The 14,542-nt window shown below is 41.6% G+C and overlaps 1 pseudogene; it reads left to right on the forward strand.

The window, feature by feature from the left end:
• Nucleotides 1-7,311: 7,311 nt before the first annotated feature.
• On the forward strand, nt 7,312-7,430 carry LOC129401357 (U6 spliceosomal RNA; annotated as a pseudogene).
• Nucleotides 7,431-14,542: the final 7,112 nt, after the last annotated feature.

Here is a 14,542-nt window from a genome sequence, read left to right on the forward strand (position 1 = left end):
AGGAAGGAAGGAAGGAAGGAAGGAAGGAAGGAAGGAAGGAAGGAAGGAAGGAAGGAAGGAAGGAAGGAAGGAAGAGAGAAAGAGAGAAAGGAATCAGGCAAGTAACCCACTTAACCAAAATGACATGCCATGCTAAAGTCTCTCTGTGCTTTCATCCTATAATTCTTATGCTCAGTCATGCTCTCACATTGGCTGTGATAAGTGTCTATTTCGTGAAGAAAAACAATTAGAAAGAGATATTACTTAAATACAGTGCATTCTGTTGGCAAAGTCTTGCAAACTTTGAAAGGAGGATGGGAGATGAATGGATATCCAAAAAGTGCTTTATTATGTAATGATCTTGTCAAAACTCTATTTTATTAATAAGAACACAGGGACTCAGAGAAATGATCTTTCTAAGTGCAACTCATGAACAAGAAGTAAGCCACAATTCAATCCAATTTCACTTAAGGTATATGATGATATAAAAGAGCTGAGTATATTTGAAATGCTTCATAATGCCATGCTCATTCCAGCCTTTCAGACTTAACAAATGGTTCTGCACTGAACTGACAGGTCTGTGCTTTGTGCGTTTCCAGACTGTTTTGGTAGGAAGGTAGTTTTTCCCTTGTGTTCACGGTGGCCACGGCTTGTAAAGTCTTCACCAGCCCTTCTAATTCAGACGTTTTCAGACAGGATCCCACGCTGTTTCAGCAAGTGCTTCGGGGCCTCTCACATTTCAAGTCAGCACAGTCACATCACCTTTGAGGTGATAAACAGCAACCGAAGGCCTTCTTCTGAGAGTCTTCAGAGCTGCTGTCACCTACAATCACAGAGACTGAGATTCTAGGTGAAGAAGACCCAGTTCCGATCCCAGCTCCCACACGGGGCTTAGGCAAACCTCTTCACTCCTGGGCTCAGTCTTCCCATTCATAGCACAGGGATACGCATGTAACATGCACAAGGAGTAGAGCACACAGCAAAGACTGAATGGGAACAACTGTGTTGAGATACTGCCCACTGCCTGGTGACAAGAAACGGTCTTCAGTTAGCAGGAAGTTATTCCTGTCATTTTCTTTCAGATATAGTTTGTGATCCCTGGAAAATTAACCCAGCGGCTCAAAGAATGAGGTTGAGCAGTTTTGAGGACTGTCTATTGACTGGAGGAGGTTTATTGACTGAAATCCTTCCTGGGTTGCTCGAAGCCTCCCTGGTCATGGTGGCACCTCCTAGGACCACGCTGCACTCTCTGCTGCTGATGGACAGCCTAGGAAGTGCTTCACGTCACACTCCCTGCAGGTCACTGTCTGGCTCTCCCACCACCACATGCACACTTGGCAGCCCCTTGTGCCCTATGGCAACTGATCACAGAGGCTTCTGCTGCTCCGAGACAGCCAGGCAGGGGGCCAGGACCAACACACTTGTCAAGAACAAATGTGGGCTTGCCTGACCAACCAGAGCAACCCCACTCCCAGGAACTGAGACAAGAATTGCACATTGCCAATTGGCCCACTCGCCACAGGTGACAGTTCCGGACTGTTGTTCACTCCAAAGGACTGAAGGTAGGGATGGTGTGGTGCTAGGGACATGCCATGAGTTTCATGCCACCCTTGGGGGTTCATCTGCCCTGCAAAGTCAGAAAACTAAGTAAAGGGTCTGTGATTTGTCATCCTGGTCAATACCTTAGACATTGAAAATTAGCAGACGGGAGGCTATACATAAACTTTTGATTTGTTAATTAGTGAGGCGAATGTTAGCCTTTGTTTTATAGTTAAATAAGTATCTACAGTTGAGTTAAAATAGTTAAAGCTATTCCACCTCCTCCATCCCCCTCGCAGATGTAGGTGATAAGATGCTTGTAGTCTTGACCCAGGGACTGGGGTCTAGTGTCAGGTCATCAATAATGCTGTGAACCTGGAGGCTGCTTCTGAAGAGATGAGGCAGTAAGAGTACCAGTACCAGTAGTCTGGGTCCAGGCAAATCACGCCAGAGAACAGACACATCTTTCACCCACTGGGTAGCCAGCAAGCTGCAACTTCACTAAACTTACGGAGAAGCTTGAGTCAGCCACCTTCGAGCCTTGTTGATAAATGCTCAGTGGCAAGTGCTCAGGGCTAAATTCTCAGTGTGGTGCCAGGACCAAGTTGGATAAAAACAGGACCCATAAGCCTTGGACATGACATTTAAAGGGATGCCACCACAAATACAGTAGTCCAGTCTTTTTTTCTTTTTTAAAATATCTATGATGGACTCAAAACCATATTTTAAATAGAACTGAGTCCAAGAGATAGTACATGCGGCAGACCCCAGTTTGAATCCTTATGACTTTCCAAGCTCTGCAGAAATGATTTCTCAGCATAGAGCCAGGAGAAAACCCTGGGCACTGACAGGCATGGCCCAAACATCCAACCCTTAATGTTTCTGACAACACGCCATTTTTGTGTATGATGAACAGTTGTTCCCAGAAGTTTCCCTGGGTTTTACTCCACCCAACAAGCTCTCAGGATTGACACCACAGCTCAGGCAATGCAGAAGAGGGTGATGTGTAGTCCTTTGCTCAACTGTAGAGTTTTAAATAACTTATGATAGTAATATCTACATTCTATTGTATCAGATCACTTTCTATGAAGTGTACTATGTATTTATGTATTTTATAATTTGTTATGAAACATGTAACAATAAGCTAAGTTTATCTATTTTAGAAAGAAGAACATGGAAGTCTCATAAAGCATGCTAATATTTGGATCTGAGCTTTGATAAAGGGGTAGAGACACCTATTTTCCCCTTGGCATAGGCTCCAGCATTTTATACCATAATTCCACCTGAGCTTGGCTGGCTGGTGAGGCTGTTGCCTAAGTTGGAGAGTTGTAATAGTGGTACATTTTCCCGGCAACTCTGTCTTCCCCTTCTCCAAGAGAGCTGCAGTCCTGGTCTCAAGGTCACTTAGAAGACTGATTAATAAGTAGGTGTCTAACAACATAACATTATATCAAAGAAAGGGAAAAATATGTGTGTGTTTTTTTTACCTACTATCATTTGTTTAACTATCATATCATGGAATAGCTGAAAATTTTGAAATTTAAGGAAAAAAATATAAATCATTCAGATAGACCTGGGAGAGAGTTCACAGGACTCAAACCTGTGCTTTTCATGTGGGAGTGTAAGGTTCAATCCCAGGCACCACATGATCCTCTGAGCACTGACAGGAATAACTCCTAAACACAGAGCCTAGAAGTAGTTCCTGAGCTCCAATGCCCTAAACCCACTGTTTCCACCCATCCTCATTCCCTACACACACACACACACACACACACACACACACACACACACACACACACACACACACAGACTCACTCATATTCTTACTACATACAGAAAGTAGAAAGTTTCTGAATCAATCCAAGGCATATCAGTAGGGAGTATTTCTAGTAAATGAAATCTTATAAAGTTTGTGTTGGGGGATTGGTGGCATTTAAGATGCATCCTGATAAACAGATTGCCAGGACATATTGTTGGGGAGAAAAGCAAGTTTCAGAATGATAAGCACAGTTGAATACTATTTATGTCATAGTCTCACCCACACAGAAAACAACAAACGCTACCATAGCATTTTCATCAGTACATCTGTATGAATGTGAATCCTAGAAAAAGAGCAGAAGGGAGCCCCCGTGGACCAAGAATGATAGTGATCCCTGGGAAGAGGGAGAAGGACCTGAGACTGGCTGGGGGAATGATCAAAGGAGGTCAAGAGAACATCTTTATACCATGCTAGACAATTGGAGAAGGAAATTGTATTCTTAAGAACCATAAGAATTTCCCGGGAAGATGGGGAAGCTTGAAGGTTAAGTGAGAAATGAGAGGGCAGTAGAATAGAAAGTATAAGGAGATTAGTTCAGAGAGGTCCCAAGGGGTAGTCAAAAAAAAAAAAAGCAAAGGAACTCCTATGCCAGGGAACAGTTTCACACTTTATGGAGTCCACCACTGGAAGATGCACTTTGAGAAGCAGTATATAAAATGGATTGGACCCAGTTTGGAAGTTATGACAAGGTCCGGTGAGCCAAGCTAGATCAGGGAGAAGAAAAACTGAGAAAACTTAAGGGAACAGTTTTAAATTTGAGACACTGATGGGGAGAGGTGGATTGACAGAGAGGAGGAGAGGGAGAAAGGAATCAAACATTGCAATCAGCGTGGGTAGTGTGATAGTGACGATTAAAATATCAGGAAAACACAAGCCTAAAGTGATTGAGAAGGAAAAATTCTAATGATCACCAAGTTCACCAAGTTCTATCACTCAAATTTGTTTTGTTTATTGATTGAACCAATACATAGAAAGAACTTAGCCTAACATCTGGCCCATAGATCATGTTTATCACTAATAATGGCAACTAAATGTCATTTCTGTGTGTTTAAGCACTGTTGTGAGGAGTTTTATCCATTAAAACTTTCCATTTTTATAATAAGTTTATGCAATGTGTACTATTATTATTCCGATTTATAAAGTAACATTTGCAAGTCCAGAGGAAAAATGGAAGGCAGAGCCAGTTTGTTAAATAACCCAGGAGAGGAACTTGGGGGTTACAGTCATTCATTTGTACAGGCTACTCAAACCTACTTGGGAAGCATTCAGAGCTATCAAAGGCAGAATCAGCCTGGAAACCTTCATGAGCATAGGAAAAGTGTCTTAGTTTGAGAATATGAGCAAGGGAACAATCAGGGCACTGCCCAGGTGTGACCTGCATTTTAGAGATCATCACATCTGGGCTTGTAGTTCCCCTGGTCAGGGCCATTCTCAAGTCCAGTCTGGTATTCCCAGGACAACATTTTGACTTCCTGAGAAATTGTCGTGGATCTATGGATCATTTACATGGAAACTCTAAATTCAGTGCTTGGCACATTGGTTCCCAGGATTAAATAGAAGGAAAGAATAGATATTTTTGCTAACCTAATTGATTTGTTGCCTCTCTCTCTTCCTCTTTATCCAGGAAGTCTGGTGGGCTCTGCATGGGCTGGGGTAAAGGGTCTCTTTATCCTTTTACTTTCCTGTCCTAATTGTCCATTTCATGGCTTTATGATGATGTGGTGGGAAAGGTGGCAGGAATGTGACCCTAACTTTAAGTTTCTTTATCGTGAGTATGAGCATTTGAGTTCTTTCCACAGAAGACCTACATTTCACTACTATTGTAGGAAACACTGGGAAATCACCTCTTTACAGGTCAAATTTCTATTTTAAAAGAATACAAAATATATTCCAGTCCATCCTAAGCTATAACATCACCACTTTGATTTTAAAATAAAATGGGTGATGGATTCTGTGATTTTTCAGTTCTACAGTCTAACTAGATCTTGAAGCCAGAAGAGTGACTTTTTTGGAGCCTTAAATGCAATCAATAGATTTAGTTATCCTCCATGAAAACCCATCCTTTAAACATATCCATTTAACTGTTTCTCTAAAGATCTTAACTTATGCAATAGTGTTTTAACTAAACCCTGGAGACACCGCAGTGTCAATTATAGGTGCATTTGTAGAGCACTTACCATCTGCCCTGGTACTTGCCATTGATTCAACCATTTAACCGTTCCATGAACTCCTCTAGGTAAAACTTAGTAAGTTTTGCAGAGGTCCCACAAGACTCAGTTGGTCCCACAAGACTATTTGCTTGACATCACAAGCCCTGCAGGAAGAGAAGAGCCAGAATTCAAATCCAGTTTCCTGGCTAAAGAACCGAAGTTTCAATATAAATTTCTTAAATTTATATTACTAAGTCCTTTTAATGATAATTACTAAGTCCTTTTTTAACTGTTGATACAATATCAATATCTATATCGTAAATTTCCTGTTGAACAAAACAATCTTTTTGTCAGACATGAGATCAAACAGCTAAGCAAAACATCTTTCTAGGAAGCTTCTATGCCACTTACATGTCTGGAAAGTAATCATAGTTCCCCCTCTGTACCTACAGACACACTAAGTCACACACACACACACACACACACACATAATGTTCTAGAGAACGTTGGAGTTTTGTAAAGACTTACATCCTCACTGTGCTTGCTCCCATCCCAATTGGTAGGATTCCAAACCCTAAAACCTCGGCTTAATCAAATGTATTGCCCTGTAACGACTACAATAAAACAATCACAAAAACAGAAAAGTTAGGACTTACAATGTGCCAGGCACTGTGCTCAGTGCTCATCATCTATTACCTCAATTAATCTGTCTCTCAGGAACCAACCAGACATGAACCAGGAGTGTCCTTTTTGCTCAGTGAATATCTGGCACTTGTCACAGACTTACTAAAATTTTATTGCTATTCCATAGCTGTTCAACATATTTAACTGAAAAGGAATTAAAAGAATTCTCCTTGGGGAGAAGCAAACATACCAAGGATTCCCAAAAACTGGAAATATTCCTAGCCTGGAGGTTATGCATATTGGAAGGGTGGGGGGGCTGGCAAATGATGGGCTCCTGATATTTTTGAAAAGTGAAATAAACTTATAGAGAGCCAGGAATATGGTCTGCTTCTGCTCAGGAATGCCAAGGGGATTGGGGCTATATGATTTGGTTTGCCTAAAATAAATTACGAATTGATAGTTATCCAGAGAAAATCACTAAAGATGCTTCCTTTCACTGCCGAACATCTTTGGTTTGGATGCTGTAATGACTGCTTACACTAACAACTAAGTCTCAAGCAGGGAGTATGATGCCCTGGGCCAGTGGATTCCCTGCTCCCTCCTGTACCATCCACCACCCTCCTCACCACTCTTCCTTGCCAAGGGGAATGTGACACCATGACTTGGGACAATCTTGCGTGTGTATTCCATGCTGAAGGGCAGAAGGTCACAGAGGTTTTCAGGGAAGAAGCATCCTTCCACATGAAGGTCAGTAGGATGACAGGAGAAAGAAAGGACTCGGGACCAGGAAAACTTACCAGAATTTATTTTTCACCTGATCTTGATTTGTCCTTGGATCTTGAATATGAATGTGACCACAGGGTCCTATAGAGGCAACAACATTCATTTTCTTACCTCACACCATAAAAATGTCTGCTTGCAGTTAAATGAGCAGAAGGAAAAGTACGCAAAAACAGAAACTCATCAATTGTGGTATGTGTGAGGTCAGGAATGGGGTAAAGAGATCTGAGGAACATCAGGGGGACAGAAAGGAGAGGAGGAGGGGAGCTAGGCAACTCAGGAAAGAGTCCCTTTCAAAGCAGCACTGAAAAAGTCAACAAATCAGACGACCGCTCGTGTGCCCTCCGATGTTGCTGGGTACTACGAAGAATGGACGCAGAGCTGGTGCGGGGTTTGCTGGTGCCGTTCTAGAGAGTAGCTGTGCTCGCTTCAGCAGCACATACGCACATATACTGAAATTGGAACGATACAGAGAAGATCAGTATGGCCCCTGCGCGAGGATGACACGCAAATCGGTGAAGTGTTCCTTCCATGTTTTTAAGCTTCGTAACTGTTCTCACGGTGATTCAATAAATAAATTTATAAAAAAAAAAAAAAAAGGAAAATAATCAACAACTTATGTGAGAAAGGAGAAAAGAAAAAAACTGCTTGGCCTTTTTTTTTTTTTTTAATCTCAAACGGGAAAACAGAATCAGGAAGAATCAGGAAAGGAAAGAAATTTTTTGAAAGAACAATTCCTCAAAAGAATTGACTATCTTACTCTTTGTATCAGCAAATTGTATTTGGCTCTTTCTGGAAATAAATTTCTGTGAGAAAATAGGTTAAAATAAATAAATAAATAAATAAATAAATAAATAAATAAATAAATAAATAAATAAATAAATAAAAGAATAGTCTGGCTCCTACAGCTGCCCCTGGACTTCCTGCAACATCACAGAACAAGTACTGTTGGAGGGCGAGAGCCAGGAATTAAAGAGGCCAGCAAACGTGGTCTCTGTCTCTCCCATGCCCAGTCCACGCCTTCTGCCTGGCTCTGCAGCTCTGGGCACTCACATGCGGGGGAGGGCGGGCGGCCAGGGGGGAGGTGATTTCCAACAATTCTGAATGCTCAGGCAGTAATAAGAGCATATCTTAGCAAAACATTAGTATCAACCTAAAAATCACCCTAACGCCCCTTGACTAGGTGACCACCACCCTGCTGTAATACCAGTCTGCCTTAAAACTGGTGTGTGTGTGATCTCGACCTTTTATTAATTCACAAGTTGCTTACAAATAACCCACAAACAGAAATGCAACATGAAAACAAGAAACCCCACTGGCTTTCTAAAAGTGTGTAACTTTCAATTTTATTGTAAAGACATGAGTGTCATTCTTTTTTTTTCAACATTTAAATATTGAAAGCATATACTCTCTCCTTCCCTCTCTCTCTTTTCTCTCTCTCTTTTCTCCCTTTCTCTCTCTCTCCTTTTGTCATGGTGGTCTATTCTCTATCCAAATGGGCCTCTCCCTGAGCACCTGAAACTATCTTTAACCATGGACCAGTCCTCTTGGTCCTTGATTCGACTGTCCTTTGATGTTAGTCTCATATAATGTTTTTTACATCCCCCAAATTAGTGCAATATTCTATGTTTGTCCCTCCCCTTCTGATTTATTTCACTTAGAATGATATCGTCCATGTCCATCCATTTATAAGCAAATTCCATCACTTCATTTTTCTAACAGCTGCACAGTATCCCATCGTGTGAGTGTACCATAGTTTCTTCAACCAGTCATCTGTTCTCAGGCACCTGGGTTGTTTCCAGATTCTGGCTATTGTGAGTAGTGCTGCAATAAAGAAGGAAAGTGCCTGCTATAGAGACAGGCTGGTTGGGTGGGGTGAGGGATTTGGGGGAGCAAGGGAAGCAGCAGGAGGGAAACTGGGGACATTGGTGGTAGAAAATGTACACTGGTGGAGGGATGAATGTTGGCACAGTGTATGACTGACCCTCATTCATAAACAGCTTTGTAACTGTGCATCTCATGGTGATTCAATAGAAAATAAAAAGCATACTCCTTACAAAATGAGATAGTGTATGATTCTACAAGAAAATTAAAACCTTGCCTTTTAAATGCTTATTCCCACTCAATATGTCCTAGCTATCTCTTTGACCTGAAGGCCACCATGCCAGTTAGCCATCATCGCAGAAGCAGTGTCCAGAGAATCAACTCAGTGTAATAAATTCAGCACTTTGCAAAGGCTTCCTTGTTTGCTTTCCTTCACATTCATGGAGGCTCTCAATCACTCTGACCTTCAAGCTGGGTCCAGCTGGGTTCCTTTATGTGTCTATTTATTCTTAGACTAAACATCTAGCAAGTCCTCTTCCTCCAGTGATGGCAGAAGCTTTCAGGCGTAAATGGATATACCAGTATCTCTTAGAGTCTAAGCTGCATGTGTCCATTCCACTGGCCCAAGCGAGCTGTCAAATCCAGATCGACATAAATGGCATGGAGAAACACATTTTGCCTTTCCAAGTAGGGACTGCAGGACATGGGTAGAGTGTGTGGTGAGTGAAAGGGGCAGGAGTGAGGAGGTGTGGTAAGTTATGGCAAAAGGGTCCATGACTAAGTTAACTCTGACGAACAGTCCTGCCATCCCAATACACTCTCACAAACTTCTCATTTATTCCTCATGACAACACTTGGTGTCCTTCTGGTAAGTCCCAAAATATATAAAACTTAACCCTTGAGTATTCTGCTTTACCATTTGCCATTCTTCTCATGGGGCATCTAGGAGGGCCTCAGTAGATATTCTGATGATGGCCCCTCAAAAATCCTTCCCAGGAGTTGGTGGGTGTTTGATCATATTTTTCTCTGTGAAGAGTTCATATGGGAGTTGTGAAGAATGATGCAACTTGTTCTATTTCCCTTCTTTCTCATGAAACCAGAGCCAAATGTAAATCTCAATCAAGGTAAATTACTTATAATTAGCATAACCATAGACTCATTTTTTGGCTCTAATTTTCCATTTCTATTTCATTCAACCTTATTGTAATATCCTTTTTAATATAAAAAGGATATAATATAATATATTTAATATATTATTTAATATATTGTTTTATATTATATAAATAATATGTAATATTATATATTATTTTATATCCTTTTTTAATGTAAAAAGGATATAATATCAAGACCCAAAAGTCAACTCTGTTTTAAACTTTTCAATCTTAGATTTTGGACTTTTGCATTTTCAAAAGCAGCATCGATATAAAGACAACCTCCCAGCCCCAATCTCTAAACCACATCCTCCCTTCAGCTCACCTAACTTTTCTTTTCTTTTTTCTTATTTTTTTCTCTCTATAGGGGCCATCTTCTGTGGTGTTGGGAGGGTCTAGAATTTTGTACACAGACCAGCACTGCATTGGTCGGACTAGGGTTCTTAGAGACCAACCAGACCTCACCCAGTGGTGCGTGGGAGGTAACGTGGTGCCAGCGGTAAGACTCGGGACCATGTGTACATGTGTACATGCTTGGCACATGCTCTATCACTTTAGCTATCTCCCAGGCCCTCACCTACCTTTTCTATCCAAACCTCTCCTTCCGAGTTTGTATCCCCACCTCCCTGTAACTGAGTAAAAAATAAAAAATTCAGAGCCTATGTGCCCTTTGCTGTCTTTGTCCAGTCTGGTAAGCAAACCATAGTCACCTAACCTAGAACTTAAGTTTGCAAAGGCACCTTCACTAGCAACATCCATTAGTGATCCAGTAGTGTATATTTTAAAAATTATACTTCTGAAGTTCTTTTATGGTATTCTAAAGTGAAAAGGGATTGGATCTTAGTGGTAATGCAGACAGATTTGTGGCTTAAATGTGAGCCCCTCAAACATGAAATACATCTTGGGCAAAGCATAGTGAGCTTCTTTCTTCTCCCAAGGGACCAAGTTGATTGGTGAAGGAGGGAGAGGGTGACTCTGCTCTACCATGATTAACATTATTAGACTGGGTTCCTTATAGGTGTGACAGGAGAGGCAGACACTGTTGGAAAGGACACGTTGACCTAAAGAAGCCAGAGGCTTCCTCTCCCTCACTGGACTTGATTCTACCTTAAGAAAGTCAATAAAGAAAAGGTGTAGAAAGGAAGACCCTTCCAGGGACCTCATGATTTGAGAGTGTACTGCTAGGCTCTCCTTCCAATAAGTAGCTTTTCCCCAAGCTCATACAGTTTGACAAGAATCTGGATTCTCTTCACTTTGCTCACCTTCAAAATGGTCCACAATTTTGCCAAACAGGACAGTAACTGTACTCTAAGGTCAGTCTGTTCCTTAAGGTCACTATTTTTTCTTTTTAGTTAAACACTAAAAAATGCTTAGTTAAACACTCTCTAGGAGAGCCCAGCAAGCTACCTAGAGTATCCTGCCCACACGGCAGAGCCTGGCAAGCTACCCGTGGCATATTCAAAATGCCAAAAACAGTAACAACAACAGTTCTCATTCCCCTGATCCTGAAAGAGCCCCCAATATGCCATCAGGCTACACTAGCACATGACAGGGACGAATGAAGATGTTACTGGCACCCGCTCGAGCAGATCGATGAATAACGGGACTACAGTGCTACAGTTAAACACTATGGTTTATTAAGTTGTCTCCACAGTATAGTTGTTAAGGGCTTTCAACGGTCCAGCAACAACAGGTTGTTCCAGAAACCTGTTCTTCCCTTTTTGAATGAAAAAGAAAAGGAAAATAAGATGTTGCTAGAAGAGACGAAACTCAAATTGTATTACTAGATAATTGTAACATCTGCATGTCAAGGAACACTGCAGAAAAATGTTGCTGCTTTGTCTTGAAATAAGGAGTTATTGGACAGCTGCAGATTATTTTTTAAAGCAGTTGCAGGGGATTGTGGGAAGTCTGCATTTGGCCCAGCCCTCACTGCCCTCTGGACCTTCCCAGATTCTCCTCCATGAAGCATCAGTCCGGGCTCAGGGCAGCTGAGAATCGCATACTCAGCAGCCACTCAGCAGCCACCCAGAAACCCTGTGAATGCAGTGTAAGTGAGCCCTAACATCTGTGCTCCGTGCCCCAGCACTTGTGCAGCACCTCCCACCCCCCAGCCAACCCGCCAAGCTCATATCACCCGTGCACAGTCACCTGTGCAGGATGATGGGTGGGTTTTGTCTAAGGTACTAGGCTTGCCAGCAATCACCAAAACCATCACCCGAGCTATCAGAGGCTCTCAAAGGGAAGTTTGGGGGACTCACACTGAAAACTCAAAACCGTCAAACTAGCTGGTAGTTCCATGAAACTCAGTTGTTTCATAAGTAGAGCCAATGAAAAACTGGCATCAAAATACCTTTGATTAAAAGGTATAACAAGAAGCAGAAAAATAAGGATTTATCATCAAAGGCTCTAACACTTAGAGTAGCTCAACTGAATTTTCCTTTTGCAGGAGCAGTGTTGGGCCACACCAGATGGCATGAGGGTATACTCCTGGCTCTGTGCTTAAGGTCGCTTCTGGTGGTGCCAGGGATCAAACTTGTATTGCCCATATACTAGACAAGCACCATAGCCCCTGTACTGTCTGTGTAAAGGGCCCCGAGCAGTGTGACTTTGGACAAACTCCTAACTGCTCTGAATCTCCTGCCTTCATTAAAAATGAGTGTATGTAAATAAAAAGCATTCTTTCAGTGTGAACCTGAGCATACAGCAAACTAAAGATTTCATATAAAGAAACACCAGTTAAGGACCAGGTCATTAAACCCATATCACCATGATTCAAGCACTGATTTCCATTTTAGTTCCTGTTTGAGCTCCTTGACAATGAGTATCCACCTCTATCTGTTCCATTTCTCCTGAAGGAAGACAATGGTCTAACCCTGGAGAGCATTTCAAAACCACCCACGACTTCTACAGACCCACCTTCTAAGCGAAGGAAAGGGAATGGGTCCTCTTCTTTTCTGTAGAAAACCACTAAAATATGCAAAGTTATGATAAGCTACCCACTCTCCTGAGAGCCCAGCATCCTTAAGAGATACCCTATGTGCTCAATTAATCTGTTTTCAAGCCCGGATCCATTCGAATCTCATTAGTAAGAACAAAATTCCTCACAAGCACCTTTTCTGTGAGAAAACAAGTGTCATGCTGTCCCCTGATCCAGCTGTAAATTCCTGCTGCTTTGCTGCCCCAATTAAAGACTGTTTGAAAAGAAGAATGCTTTTTGTACAGACACACAGAAAGTCATGCGTCTGTGCTCAGACTCCCCAATGCTGACTGGGGAAAAGATGAAACAAATTTTTTTTAAATACCCTTAATGAGACAAAACTCAGACCTTGGTCCAGAGCATAGGCAGCCCGGGGAAAAATGAACAGAGAAGGAGTGGGGCCACCTGGGAGAGTCTCTGCCATTCAAAATCCTGATCAGGAGAGACCACACCTTCTGAAAAGGCAAGTGGGAAGCAGGACACAACCTTCACACTATCAGGGAGTCATTCCTCACCACAGATTATCAAAGCAGAAGGGTCATCTTCAGAAGAAACCCCTAGGTACTTGCTGAATCTTTTGTTGTGCTTTAATCTCTTCCGTGTCTGTTTAAAGAAACCAGTCTGGAGGACTGGAGTGATTAGAGCAGTACCTGGCTGGCTTGTTAGCTAAATTGGATAACAATGTGAAATGGCTGGGGTGAAAGGGAGGTCCAGGAGGAGGGGAAAGGGGTAGGGAGATGCAGAGGGTGTCAGGAAAAAGTGCATGAATGAGGGCAAAGAGTACTGGTCCTGCACCCCCTTCCTTTGGACACAGAGCCCACCTTCCTACATAGCCTTGGTTACAGGGAGAGCCTCTGGGAGATCAGAACAGAAAATGCCCCTCTCTGTATGTTTTATTCATATTTCATCAGCTATCCTCTAAAAAATTAAAACACAGCTCATAACAGTTTTAATGTTGAATTCATGCAATTTTAATGAAATCAAGATTCATGTTAATGAAAAGTATAGAACTTACTACAACTAATGCCCATTATCTCTATTAATAGGTAGTAAGTTTCTTAAAAAAAAAAAAAAAAGATGGTGGCGGTGGTTTGTTAACAAACTTCTTGAATGAATCAGCGTGTATCAGCTACTAAGTATTAGTAGCATTAGTACTCGTTAACAATATAATTCATTCATATAGTTTGAATGTGCCCACAGGATTGCTGTAAGAATCTCCATAGCAACCTTATATCTTATTTCAAAATACAGAAACAATTGTCCAGAGATAAGAAAGATAGCTCAACCAAGAGATAGCTCAATGAACTTTCTGGAGCCAGTACTCTGCTTGCAAGAAGCTGAATTCAATCCCCTGCATGCCGTGGTTCCCCAAAGATTGCCAGAAATGATCCCCAGCACAGATCAGGGAATAGCCCCTGAGCACTGCAAGCATGGACCTCAAAACCAAATAAAATAAACACATAAAATAGCACTCGAGTAAATTACAAAGCAGCCATGTAACGGAATACCTTTTAGGAATTAAAAATCATTTCATATGAAATTATTTAAAGGCAGAGAAACTCTATTCTTCAGTAAAAACAATAAAATTACCAAAATGGCGTGGAGCCTATGCTTAAGTGTTACGTTAAGTGTTGCTTAACGTAAGAGATTTTGCAGAGAAAAAAATCTACATACACACATATGACTATAAAAATCA

The sequence above is a fragment of the Sorex araneus genome, chromosome 1 (assembly GCF_027595985.1).
Source record: "Sorex araneus isolate mSorAra2 chromosome 1, mSorAra2.pri, whole genome shotgun sequence".
Lineage (NCBI taxonomy): Eukaryota > Metazoa > Chordata > Mammalia > Eulipotyphla > Soricidae > Sorex > Sorex araneus.